Source organism: Periplaneta americana, chromosome 1 (genome assembly GCF_040183065.1).
Source record: "Periplaneta americana isolate PAMFEO1 chromosome 1, P.americana_PAMFEO1_priV1, whole genome shotgun sequence".
NCBI classification, from domain to species: Eukaryota; Metazoa; Arthropoda; class Insecta; order Blattodea; family Blattidae; genus Periplaneta; species Periplaneta americana.
The window spans coordinates 64860004-64874873 of record NC_091117.1 but is presented as its reverse complement, the minus strand read 5'-3'; the positions used below and the strand labels follow the sequence as shown (position 1 = coordinate 64874873).

Below are 14870 nucleotides of genomic sequence, written 5' to 3'. Positions count from 1 at the left end.
GCCTCTATGTAAGCAGAGGCTTCACAGGAAATTAATGGAATTCAATATGTGTGTGAAGTCTGAAAGCTGCATCAATCAATTTATAAAATCTTTGAACAGTTTTGTTTTACAAAGAAGCAAAAAAGATAAAAAGTGACTCTCGTACATCCCGTGGAAGCCCAATTTAGCGCAAAATTCACTCTTTATTCTCGGGTGATGGAGGAGGAAACTCAGTATAGATCTAGTGCTGTAAGCTGGAGAGTAGATGACGTCAGAAGACATTTGCAATAAGGTACCGGTTCTTAGTGCGAACGGCGGACCCGTGTATATACTAAAGATTTTTTCAAGACAGTAGAATAGCATTTACTTAGTTGCGACAGATTATAGTATTTAGATCCTGAAACTATCGTATCTTAATAAAAAATATCGTACAAGATTGAAATTAAGTTAATGGGTTAGGTACAGCTTAAAGGAGTAAAATTTGGAAATATTCAACTTTTTTTTCTCCATTACTGTATCTTGTACAATGATGAAAATTAGTATGTGCAAAACACTGTCCTTCTGCTATATGATAAACATATTTTTACGATTTAAAACAATTTTTTTTTTTTTTTTCAAAATTGAAAGTTCACTGTGCAGTGATGAAGCATTTCCCTCATAACTCGAAAAGTATCCAACATTCTGTGATGAAATTTGTTGTATGTATTTATGCATGCCATATCTACAGTATGCAAAATCACTTCTCTACCTTTGATAAATAGTCTGATAAAAAATAAATTCATTTAAAAAAATGGTAAAATATGTAACACAAAATAAAAAAAAATGTTTATTAAGGAATGTAGTTGAAAGAGCATGATATTGTAAACATGAGTTTCAGCAATAAAATAAAAGAGAGAGAACATGAAAAAGTTAACAAGTTTATGAGTTATGAGGAAAACGCTTCACCACTGCACAGTGAACTTTGAATTTTGAAAAAAATATATATATATATATATATTTTAAATAGTAAAAATATTTTTTTTTCATATAGCAGAAGGATAATGTTTTACACATACCAATTTTCATTATTGTACAAGATACAGTAATGGAGGAAAAAAATGTTGAATATTTCCAAAAAATTTACTGCTGTAAGCTGTATCTAACCCCTTAAATTAATGTTTACGAGAATCAGTGTGTGTAAGGAAGAAAGAGATGCTTTATTGTAAAAATAGGTATAGATGGATATAATCCATTCTTGTAGGTCTACAAGAATTCATTACTTGCCTACACCTTCATGTTTTTTTTTTAATCTGTCAGGTTATAGGGAACGTATAATTGAATACGTCCTCGGAAAAGGATGTAATATGAAGTTCTAGAAACATGTGATGTAGATCGAAAAAGTAATTCTAAGTCATTTATTTATAACAATAAATTATTGTTCAATTGCTGACTGCTTGTATCATTGTTTAGTCAAATGGTTGTGGTAGTAAATATAGACCTAATGAAATGTTCCCCTGAAATTATTTTCCTTCCTCCTGAAACATGAACTACAGTTTTGTTGGTTACGTACTTATTCCGGGGAAGTCTTCAATTGAAGAGTGTGATCTCAAAACGCGTTAAATCCATTTTTATGGAAGGACTGAGCTAGTTTTTTTTTTTATCGCTGTGTAGGAGGATGAGTATAAAGACGTACTGTATTGAGATATAGAAAGAAGTGCTTGATGCCCTTCCGATGATTCAGCGGTCAGTACAAAGGAAATTGTTCAAAGAGTCAAGATTATGGCCTGAAGATCACCAAATACTGCTCGTAATGATATATAGAGACAAAGCATGGAAGATGTAAATAATGAAGAGGTACTAGTAAAATTGTCAGATATAAATTCAATAAAAAATTTAGTAAACTTACAACAAAATCGAAGTAGGCCAATCGTACCAAGGACATTGCAGGATTTTTAAATTAGACCTCTTTATAATGCGATTATATCTGATAAAAAATTTCTCCTATATGAGAGTAATAAACGATTCTGATAGAAGTTTAATATTAAGTACGTTACAAAACATGATTACACTTCCTGCAAGTGAAACCATATTTTCTGATTGAACCTTCCGTACCGTTCCAAGACACTTCTGGGGGTTTTATACTGTTCACTGAATTTACATTAACCATGTGCTTGATGCAATATCAGTTCGAAAAGATGGCACGGTATAACTAATTTAAATTTTAAATATTAGTGTATTGTTAAAGTGGTCCATGAGAGAATAAAAGTAAAAGAAGAAAAGAAGGAAAAAGGAGATATTGAAAAGGAGGAAAAAGAAAGTGAAGATGAAGAAAAAGAGAGAAAAACAAGTCAAGATGAGGAAAAGAAGAAAGAGAGATTAAAATCAGAAAGGAGGCAAAAAGGAAGAGAAGAATATGAGGAAAAGAACAAAGAAAAATTAAAAAGGAAAGAGGGAAAGAAGAATATGAGTAAAAGAAGAAAGAAAAGTTTAAAAAAGGAGGAGAAAAAGGAAGAGAAGAATGTGAGGAAAATGAGAAAGAAAATTAAAAAAGGAAGAAAGGAAAAAGGAACAGAAGGAAGAAAAATGTAAAAAAGGAAAGGAGGGAAAATACCATCTCAATAATATCAGTTTCATCGTCGCTAATCACGTAGTTGATAAAGTGTTGTTAAATATCACATCAAAATGTTACATCCTAAGAAATTAAGAGAGCTAATACGTCCAGTTACGTTAATTATGTAGCGATTATGTCATTATACATTTCTCTTTGAAAGACATATAGCTTTTATTGATAACATTTTGGCCTTTTTAACAGTGTGTGTGTGGGACATGTTAGAAAAGAAATAACTAAAGGTACCGAACATCAGATAAAGGTCATTAAGGGCATGTACAGATACAAGGCTATTTTAATATCCACTAACAATGACGAAGTCACAGGGCCGATAAACATCAATAAAGGTATAACAAAAGGTTGTTGCCTGTCGTCCATTTCGTTCAGGCTACACAAGATGGAAGAAGACGTATTATATTCCATCTCAGTTGTTATTCCTAGAATTATGACAAAATCTCGTAATATTTTGTTCAACTGCGGATGATTTAAAAAAAAAAGAATCATTTTGTGTTCAAATGGAGCGTGTGAAATGCACGGACAAAATAAGAAATGAAGCTATACTAGAGAGAATGGGTGAAGAAAGAACAATGGTGAATCTGGATCAGGAGGAAAAAAAAAAGAAATTGGCTGGGTCACTAGCTGAGAAGAAACAGCCTACTGAAGGATGCCCTTAGATGAATGGTGAATGGGAGAAAAGTTCGGGACAGAAGAAGATATCAGATGATAGATAACATTAAGGTACATGGATCGTATGCCGAGACGATGTGAAAGGCGGAAAATAGGGGATATTGCTGTATTTACAGTGAAAGATCTACCCTTTGACAGAAACTTTAAGAGAATTCAAAAAGAGTGTTAGTCTATTAAGAAAATATTATTTGAGAAAAGTTTCTCTCAAGAACCTGTTCTCTAATTTAAATGTGAAATAATGCAGTACGTTTCCTTCAACTATATCTTGAGATGAACTAATGTAAAACTGAAGAAAAAAGCACAAAATGTATAAGACTCAACTATATAGATACTCGAGAATGGAGAAAGTTACACAACGCAGAACTGCACGCATTGTATTTTTCACTTGACATAATTAGGAACATTAAATCCAGACGTTTGAGGTGACCAGGGCATGTAACACGTATTGGCGAATCCAGAAATGCATAGAGTGTTAGGTGGGAGGCCGGAGGGAAAAAAGACCTTTGGAGAGGCAGAGAAGTAGATGGGAGGATAATATTAAAATGGATTTGAGGGAGGTGGGATATGATGATAGAGAATGGATTAATCTTGCTCAGGATAGGGACTGATGGCGGGCTTATGTGACGGCGGCAATGAACCTCCGGGTTCCTTAAAAGCCATAAGTAAGTAAGTAAGTAAGTAACTTACTAGGTACTCGTAAGTCCCTCTCAGTTCTTGCAATCAGGCCATTACAACCTGCCTTGAAATTATCGTACTCAATCTCTTAATAATCTCGCAAGAAGTTAATATAAATGAAGAGCCCACTGCAAGAATGATGGCTGTCATTTGGAATACATTTTTCAGGAGAAGCAATTGAAAGTTTGAAATGCTTAGCTCTCAAAGCTTAACTGTGGTTTTCCAATCATTACTGGACAATGACTATCTGTATTAATGCCATATAACTCTCTATGTACATTCTATATGTCTTAAGCTATGCATTGACAGTCTTGGTTCATTTTCGACGAGAAAGTGACATCCATCATTCTTGCAGTGGACTCTTCAAATGTAAGGAACGAAAACTTATGCTGTCTTTTATGAAAAATAAGATGATATAAGAACAATAATATGCCTAGATAGTGTTAAATTAGAACAACTAATAATAGGCCTTCTTTTCAAATACTTGACTGTGACAAAGACATCGAAAAGAAATTAAAATTTTATGAATGTATGAAACATTAACTTAGAAGTCTAGGACGAAACTATACAAAAGAGTAGCAAATGAATTTATATAAAACAATGGTCGTTCTTTAGTACGGCAAAGAAAGATCCTGAAAAATGATAAAAGTAGAATCCAGGCGACATTTCTCAAAGAAGTTGAAGGTGCACATTATAAGACCTTATAAAAAATGAAACAATCCGAGAATGAATGAAGACATGTCGTAAATGATGAAATAGAATAATATAGACAAAGATGGCAGGAATACATTTTAAGAATGGAATATCACCGTCTGTCAAAACTAGCCTTTCAGAATGAACCAAATGGAAGAAGCGCGGATTGACCGAGGAAGGTGGACCAAATGGATCGAAACAGGCAATAATGCCTAATTCGTGAAGTATGATGTAATTTACCTTCAAGGATAAGGTATTTTTAGTAATTTATATTTTTGTTGTTACTACCGAAGACTGAACGATCACAAATACAAGGACTCCATTAAAATGTGATCACACGCAGCTGCACCATTGCTCAACACAAATTACGAGATTTACAAGACAGGCGACAGAAACTCAGAACCTAACCTATAGAAGGAAGAGAGATGTACATTTTCTTTCTAGGGGTTATTTAAAATATCACCACAATAAAAACTCTGAAAGTAGACTTGTTTTCTTTAGAAGACAAGTCTGCTATTGTAATTTTGTGGCAGAGTTTTGAGTTTGTGTAGTTACTGTAAAATGGCTTCAAAGAATATTCCTCCTCTGAAAAGGAAGCGAATAATAGGAAGAAAGAACAAACCGGTCCGCACAGACACTCGAGGCAAGCAGTGGTACTTCAGCATGCAGAGCTCCTTCCAGTTCAGATCACAATGGCGAGCATTCTTGTTCCGCTCCGGCAATATTGGACACTCTCTTTCTTGTTATTTTATGAAAATTATAACCAGATAGCTATAATGCTTGTCACAAAACGTTCTGTATGGATCGATATGCGTCCTTGACCTTTTCGACATAATAGTCAAGAGCGTCATTGACATGTCCCATAATTACGTACTTTCGCAACTCGGTTTTCTGAGTCTCTGCATTGCTACGGCCTCTGTGAAGGCGAGTTTCCCAAATATTTGAAATATCTGTATAATCCTGAACTCTGTTGAGTTTCGTTTCCGAAATATTTCTATCTCAACTTGGTTTTCTGTGTATTTGGATTACTATGGTCTCTGTAAAGGCCAGTTTTCGAAGTATTTGAAGTACTGTATTTGTATAGTCCTGAATTACGTTGAGTTTGGATTCGGAAGTATTTTTATCTCAACTTGGTTTTCTGTGCATTTGCATTACTACGGTCTCTGGGAAAGCCAGTTTTCCAAGTATTTGAAGTATTTGTATAATCCTGAACTATATTGAGTTTGGTTTCCGAAATATTTTATCTCAACTTAGTTTTCTGTATATTTGCATCATTACAGTCTCTTTGAAGACCGGTTTTCCAAGTATTTGAAGCATTTGTATAGTCCTGAACTCAATTGAATTTCGGTTCCGAAATATTTTTATCTCAATTTAGTTTTCTGTGTATTTGCATTGCTATGGCCTTTGTGAAAGCGAGTTTTCCAAGTATTTTAAATATTTGTATAATTCTGAACTCTGTTGATTTAGGTTTTCGATGTATTTCCGTCTCAAATCGGTTTCCTAAGTGTATTGTTATGGTCTCTATGATGGGCAGTTTTCGAAGTATTTGAAGCATTTTATAATCCTGAACTCTTTTGAGTTTGTTTTCCGAAATATTTCTATCTCAACTTCGTTTTCTATGTATTTGCATTACTACGATCTCTGTAGAGGCCAGTTTTACAAGTATTTGAAGTACTGTATTTGTACAGTCCTGAACTATGTTGAGTTTGGGTTCGGAAGTATTTTTATCTCAACTTGGTTTTCTGTGCATTTGCATTACTACTGTCTCTGGGAAAGCCAGTTTTCCAAGTATTTGTATAATCCTGAAGTATATTGAATTTGGTTTCCGAAGTATTTTATCTCAACTTAGTTTTCTGTATATTTGCAGTACTATGGTCTCTTTGAAGACCAGTTCTCCAACTATTTGAAGTTATTTGTATAGTCTTGAATTCTGTTGAATTTCAGTTCCGAAATATGTTTATCTCAACTTAATTTTCTGTGTATTTCATTTGCTATGGCCTCTGTGAAGACGAGTTTTCCAAGTATTTGAAATATTTGTATAGTCCTGAACTTTGTTGAGTTTGGTTTCCGATGTATTTTCGTCTCAAATCGGTTATCTGAGTGCATTATGGTCTCTATGGTATCTATGAAGGTCAGTTTTCGAAGTATTTGAAGAATTTTGTAGTCCTGAACTCTGTGAAGTTTGCTTTACGAAATGTTTTCATCTCAACTCGGGTTTCTGAATATTTGCGTTGCTTTGGTCTCTGTGAAGACCATTCTCCAAGTATATGAAGTGTTAATATAGCCCTGAATTTCATGAAGTTTAGTTTTCGAAGTATTTTCAAGATTATGGTCTGCCTCAACCGTCGAATTCAAAATGGGTTTGTCGCTATGGTTTGCATTAAGTCTTGCTTCAAAATTATTTGCATGGTTACAATTCCTCTCGAAGCCTATTTCTACAATATTTACATTGCTATAGTCTGCATCAAACCAGGCTTACAAAGTATTTTCGTTTCTTTAGTCTGTCTCAAGCAGGATAATTTACGTAGACCTATTTGAAATGTTGCGGTACCTCTTAAGCTCGGTTTCCAAAATAGTTGATTTATTATAGAATGTCTCAAGCCCTATTTCCAAAGTATTTGTTTTGTTGCGATGTCTCTGAAATCCAATTTCCGAATTAATTATATTACTGCAGTCTCTTTCTTTTGCATACCTGTTTATGAGTTGCTATTGTCTAGAATAAACCTGTTTCCTGAACCAATGGCATTCCTATAGTCTGTATCGAGCCCGATTTCCGAAGTATTTGTTTATTGTGGTGTATTTAAAACCCTGTTTCTGATATATTTGCATTTCGATTGTCTATCTAAAGCCCGATTTCCGAAGTTTTTCCATTGATAAGGTCTGCCTGAAGACGGTATTCAAAATATTCTTATCGTTATGGTCACTCTAAAGTCTGGGTTTCGAAGTATTTATATCGCTATGGTCTGTCTACATCCTGGTTTCCGAAGTATTTGCATTATTGTAGTCTCTCTTATGAACTTGCATTGCTAGTCTCTTTCAAGCGGTTTCTGACGAATTTTACATTGCTACTCTTTCTCAAGCCAAGGTTTCGAAAGTATTTTGCACTGCTAGAGTTTCACTGAAACTCGATTTCCAAATCATTAACATTGGTATGGTCTCTCTCAAGCACTCAAGTATTCCTTTACTATAATCTTTCTTAAGCCCGGATTATGAAGTATTTGCTCTGCAATGCTCTTTTTCAAGTCCGATTTTCGAAGTATTTGCATTGGTATAGTCTCACTGAAGCTTGTTCTACGAAGTATTCCCATTACTATAATTACTTTAAGCCGAGTTTCTGAAGAACTTGCATTTCTAATCTTCTTCAATTCAGGATTTCGAATTATTTGCTTTGCTGTAGCATTTCAAGACTGTTTCATGTTTTTGATTGTAAAACCTGGTGTATCCCAGTAATGGCCAAATTAATTTCATTTATATAACTACTGTCTTTGATTTTTGTATTTTAGATTAAGTACCCAAATCTTGCTACTCCATTTAAGACTTGATTTTGAAGTTGCGTTGTAAGCTATGAACGTAGTTTTGTACTTGTGGTCCGACCAGTAGTCTGAAATCCTACGATTGGTGCCGGCGGTAGACGCTTTTGCTTCGTGATCAGTGGCTGCACTCGGGCATGGGTTTGATTCCCGCTTGGGCTGATTATCTGGTTGGTTTTTATTCGAGGTTTTTTCCGACTGTGAGATGAATGTCATTTAATTCTGTGGCCAATTCTCGAACTTATCTAGTCAAATACCGTCTTTCTATGACCAATTCCATAACTTGTAGTTGACACAGTGTCCAATTAAAAAGTGACAGAGAATTCACAGGACTCCTGCAATATTACATGAAATTTTGAATATATTTTAAAAACGTTGTCAAATAAGTCGGAATATGATAAAGAGATAATATAGTTTTTTGTTTATTTTCCGTATTGAATTATTACGATGTTAACTTAAAAATATTTTGTTAACACATTTATTTTTCTTATGAACGTTTTCGCCCTATTGTGGGCATCTTCAGACAAAGATATTTGTACCTAAATTGCATAATATAATGTTAAAGTACACAAACTAATTAGTTAGAATATATAAATTTAAAAATATTTTCTAAAAAGTATACTAAAACACAGCAACAAATTATGTAATAAATATGCATATTTAATGTCATATTCTTCATGTTAGCTGGAGATCGTGAACAAGTTATTGTATTAGATTAAAATATGTAATGACTCAAATAAATACTTGTTAAAAGATAAGCCTCTTAAATTAAGGGGAGTTGGTCGTTATCGCATGCAAAATAATGGTAAAAATAGCCTATCTTCAAGCAGTCATAAATATAATACTATTTATCAGAGGTCTTTCATTTTTGTTAGCTATGTGTGTATACATATTAAGCTTTAAAATGAAAAAGAATGGTTACTCTAGAGTATATCTTTACCCTTAAATTAATTTTTTTAATTAAGCACAATTTTTTTTATAAATTCACTATATGTCTGTGATTAGGTACACTCTATTCACTTATTATAGCACATATTGAATTGAAAATTTGACCACTTACTGCTAATAGACACTAAAACATACCCTACTAAAATTATTCATGTATCTGTAATATTATAGGCATAGGGCCTATAGAAATCATCACCGTCAATAAATTAAAAAAATTGACGAAGATTAGTATTAGCCATATGCCCATAATATTACAGATATTTTAATAATTTCAGTAGGGTATGTTTTAGTATCTATTAGCAGTAAGTGGCCAAAATTTTAATTAAATGTGTGCTGTGAGAAGTGAATAGAGTGTACCTAATCACAAGTATGTAGTGAATTTATATAAAAAATATATTTAAATTTAAAAATTAATTTAAGGGTAAGATTTACGCTATATTAGCCATTCTTCTTTCATTTTAAAGCTTAATGTATATACATATATCACTGAAAAATGAAATAGCTGTGATAAGTACTATTATATTTATGACTGCTTGAAGATAGGCTATTTTTACCATTACTTTTCTTGCGATAACGTCCAATTCCCCTTAAATGTGCATATTTTAATATGGTATGACACAGAAAATATTACATATTTGGGCTCATGTTCGGTGCCCGTGGCACGATCCCACGTGAAACTTTAAATCAACTTAAACAATATAAAATTTATAATGCAACGATTGATGCCATAGGATCTCACGTGTTAAAATCATCCTTAGCTATAATTAGTAATCATTTGTACCCAACAAAATGTTTATTGTTAATGATTTCCTACGTTTTCTTATCTTAATGTTTTTTCTTTTTCTTTCCAAGTGTCACAAAATTGTTTTGTTTACTTATTATTCTTTATGAATTGATTAGTAGGCCGATCTATCGAACCCTTATTTAGGGCGGCTTTTGTTTCTACAAATTATCTATCTTTAAAAGCATCTTCAATGTGTTGAAATCAAGGGGAGAAAGGTTTATGGGATCCCATTTGACTGTTGTGGAAAAATGGTGTAAATAAAAAAGGACTTACGATTGGCGACGAAGGTTTTGAGAGTATAACATGGATGTTATTATATATGTAATATTTTCTGTGTCATACCATGTTAAAATATGCACATTTAATTTAAGAGGCTTATCTTTTAGCAAGTATTTATTTGAGTCATTACACATTTTAATCTAATACAATAACTTGTTCACGATCTCCAGCTAACATGAAGAATATGACATTAAATATGCATATTTATTACATAATTTGTTGCTGTGTTTTAGTATACTTTTTAGAAAACATTTTTAAATTTATATATTCTAAGTAATTAATTTGTGTACTTTAACATATGTTATGCAATTTAGGTACAAATATCTTTGTCTGAAGTTGCCCACAATAGGGTGAAAACGTTCATAAGAAAAATAAATGTTTTAACAAAATATTTTTAAGTTAACATAGTAATAATTCAAGACGGAAAATAAACAAAAAACTATATTATCTCTTTATCATTACATGAAATGTTCATGTTCTACGAGTAGACTGAGTGTTAGAGCCTATTGTGATGTTTAGATTTTTAGGGAATTGGTTCATATTTATAACAATTTTTGGCATGATTGAGAGTGAAATATATTTAATGCAATTTATGAGTTGTATTATTAATTATTATTATTTTTACTTTATTTATTGCATATGTACCTTAATTATATTTATACAAGTGTTTGTAATGGAATTACTGTGTTTCATCTGAATTGGTTTATTGGAGAGCTGTTTAGTATGGGTCTATAATTAGAGAAATAAGAAATACAATTCAAGCAAGAATGTAAGTTTATCCATCTGGCGAACACCATATCAATGCAAGAGTCTACTCTGTTTTTAAGCAAGTGACGTCAGAATAGTGTGACGTAACTCGTTGCCATTGCTAAGCATCTGACGTCAGTTGAAATTTCAGTAATGTTTTCTAGTTGATCCTCGAGCCTAAGCCTTTCACGTTAAAAATTCGAGCCGTCTCTGAGGCACTTATCATCATCATCATCATCATCATCATCATCATCATCATCATCATCAACCCACATGGATTAGGTCTTTCGACATGTTGCGGCATCTTTCAGAAAGTGTTCTCTTCATTTCTTCACTGGTCTTCTTCTATCTCTTCTGCTTTGGGATTTATAATTTAAAACCTTCTTGGAGATGCGGTTGTCAGGGATTCGCAGAATATGGTTATAATATTTTTGCCGATACTCTATAATTTCATTATTTAAGTTGAATATGTTTATAGTCTGCTGTCAAAACATCTTAAAGTTAGAATTTATAAAACAGTTATAGTATTATCGGTTGTTCTGTATGGGTGTGAAACTTGGACTCTCACTTTGAGAGAGGAACAGAGATTAAGGGTGTTTGAGAATAAGGTTCTTAGGAAAATATTTGGGGCTAGAAGGCATGAAGTTACAGGAGAATGAAGAAAGTTACACAACGCAGAACTGCACGCATTGTATTCTTCACCTGACATAATTGGGAATCCAGACGATTGAGATGGGCTGGGCATATAGCACGTGTGGGCGAATCCAGAAATGCATATAGATTGTTAGTTGGGAGGCCGGAGGGTAAAAGACCTTTAGGGAGGCCGAGACATAGATGGAAGGATAATATTAAAATGGATTTGAGGGAGGTGGGATATGATGATAGAGACTGGATTACTCTTGCATAGGATAGGGACCAATGGCGGGGTTATGTGAGGGCGGCAATGAACATCCGGGTTCCTTAAAAGCCATTTGTAAGTAAGTAAGTTGAATATGTTTAATTGTCCTATAATAGCTGCATTGTATTGTTTATCTATTCTTCTATTCCCTGCAACATCTCTCAGAAAATGTATACCTCAGAGCACCTAGCGTATGAGTATAAATATTATGTTATAATTAGATGGATTTGATACTTTCAGTATCACTAAATTTTTCAGAAGATCAGTGCTTTGTTACCTAGCATACCATGTCTTCTCTCTCTCTCTCTCTCTCTCTCTCTATCTATCTCTATCTCTCTCTATCTATGAGGGCGGGAGGGGAACATCCCATGCATCGCGACCTGAATACAATGTCTTAGTGGTGAAGTTGTTTTGTAACAGTTCACTCACATATCTGTTACGTATTTTTCAACCTCTCTCACACATATTTTTACGTCACTTTCTCTTTGTATATTGATTTTTATAAGATTCTAAACTTTTCGCTTGTTGTTAACCTTAAAACGAAATCGCTGGAAGAAACAGTCCTGTTGTAGCTTACGTCATCTGTTATCGGGACTGCGAACTTCGATGACGTCTGGCATACGTAAGAACGGAAAAACCACAGAGATGCGGTAATGAGGTTTGAAAATCGTTTCATAACGTGCAAAGTCGCCTTAAATTCTGAAAAAAATTAGTTGCTATATAATTTGAGATTAATGGTAGCAACGTATAGTATTAAGTTTGTGGATAAAAATGATCATATTCAGATACTGTGAAATAATATTGTGTGATTTTTGTTCGCAAACCGCAATATTTTATAGAAAGCAACATATCTAATATTATCTTTAGCCAACGAAAAATTTCTGCCGGGAATTAACTCTGATGATAAACGATAAGAAACTTTTCAGAGCCAAGGTCGGTCATTCCTCTTAGCCCCAAATATTTTCCTAAGAACGTTATTCTCAAACACCCTTAATCTCTGTTCCTCTCTCAAAGTGAGAGTCCAAGTTTCACAACCATACAGAACAACCTGTAATATAACTGTTTTATAAATTATAACTTTCAGCTTTTTGGAGAGTAGATTGGATGACAAAAGCTTCTCAACCGAATAATAACAGGCTTTCTCATATTTATTCTGGTTCAATTTTCTCCAGAGTGTAATTTATATTTGTTACTATTGCTCCAAGGTATTTGAATTTTTCCACCGCTTCGAAGGATAAATTTATAATTTTTATATTTCCATTCCGTGCAATGTTCTGATCACGAGACATAATCATATACTTTGTCTTTTCGGAATTTACTTCCAAACTTATCTCTTTGCTTGCTTCAAGTAAAATTCCCGTATTTTTCCTAATAGTTTGTGGATTTTCTCCTAACATATTCACGTCATCCGCATAGGCATGGCGCTGATGTAGCCCGTTCAATTCCAAGCCCTTTCTGTTATCCTGAACCTTCCTAATGGTATTTTGTAGAGCGAAGTTAAAAAGTAAAGGTGATAGTGTATCTCCTTGCTTTAGCCCGCAGTGAATTGGAAAATTATCCGACAAAAACTGGCCTATACGGAAATTTATACTTACGGCATTATTATTTATTCTTTCACATTTCTAAAGCAAGTAGACAAGAACATCAGTTCACACTAATGACCTGTCAACCATAGCTTAAGGGTTTACGGCACCAATCGATATACAAATTTTGTGCTACACAGACTAAACGTGACAGATATGTTTCATTCGCCACAAGATAATTTTAATTTGTTCGATTAATCGAATAAAACACAATTGACCCATTAATCGGACATTAAATTATTCGGTGTTCGATTATTAGATTAAACCGACAGCTGTAATAATAATAATAATAATAATAATAATAATAATAATAATAATAATAATAATAATAATAATAATAATAATAATAATAATAATAATAATAATAATAATAATAATAATAATAGAGTAATATAAATGACACTCGGGAGGAAATTAAACGCAGAATAAATATGGGAAATGCCTGTTATTATTCGGTTGAGTAGCTTTTGTCATCTAGTCTGCTGTCAAAAAATCTGAAAGTTAGAATTTATAAAACAGTTATATTACCGATTGTTCTGTATGGCTGTGAAACTTGGACTCTTACTTTGAGAGATGAACAGAGATTAAGGGTGTTTGAGAATAAGGTTCTTAGGAAAACATTTGAGCTTAAGAGGGATGAGGTTACAGGAGAATGGAGAAAGTTACACAACGCAGAGCTGCACACATTGTATTCTTCACCTGACATAATTAGGGACATTAAATCCAGACGTTTGAGATGGACACGGCATGTAGCACGTATGGGCGATTCCAGAAATGCATATAGTTGGGAGGCCGGAGGAAAAAGATCTTTGGGGAGGCCGAGACGTAGATGGGAAGATAATATTAAAATGGATTTGAGGAAGATGGAATAGAGACTGGATTAATCTTGCTCAGGATAGGGACCAATGGCGGGCTTATGTGAGGGCGGCAATGAACCTCCGGGTTCCTTAATAAGCTAGTAAGTAAGTAATAATAGATTAATAATAATAGTTCAACAATAATAATAATAATAATAATAATAATAATAATGCCTCACTGACACTGAATAGGCCTAATCTTTGTTCCATAGTAATCATAATTTGAATCTTCTGTAATGTTTAATTATCTTTTGGCTGTTTATGAATTCTTTTGTGACCTTGATCTTCAATAAATACGAAAGTTAGAAACTTCTTAGACAGCCGAAAACAAGTAGAATGTTAAGGAATGTCGACTTACAGCAAGTTTCAAAAGGAGACCTCTTCTAACTGTGCAGCCCACGAGAAATTTAGAATACCATTTTGTTGTGTAACACATCTCTTCACTTCAAAGCCAAAGATGAACCGCAGCATTTACGAAGATAATAGCAGAGAAAGACAAGCTACGGTATAAATTAAATAAGGTTGAAACAGTTTCCACAAAGTAAAACTTTCAGAAGACCTGCATAAGCTAGCTCAAAAGACGTCATAAATTGTGTGAGCATAATTAATTTGAAAATATTTGT

At 33.4% G+C, this 14870-nt stretch overlaps 1 protein-coding gene across 2 annotated transcripts in view; it reads left to right on the top strand.

The window, feature by feature from the left end:
* Window positions 1-14870, top strand: part of IA-2 (tyrosine phosphatase IA-2) — an 842823-nt gene that overhangs the window by 350535 nt on the left and 477418 nt on the right. The window lies entirely within an intron of this gene.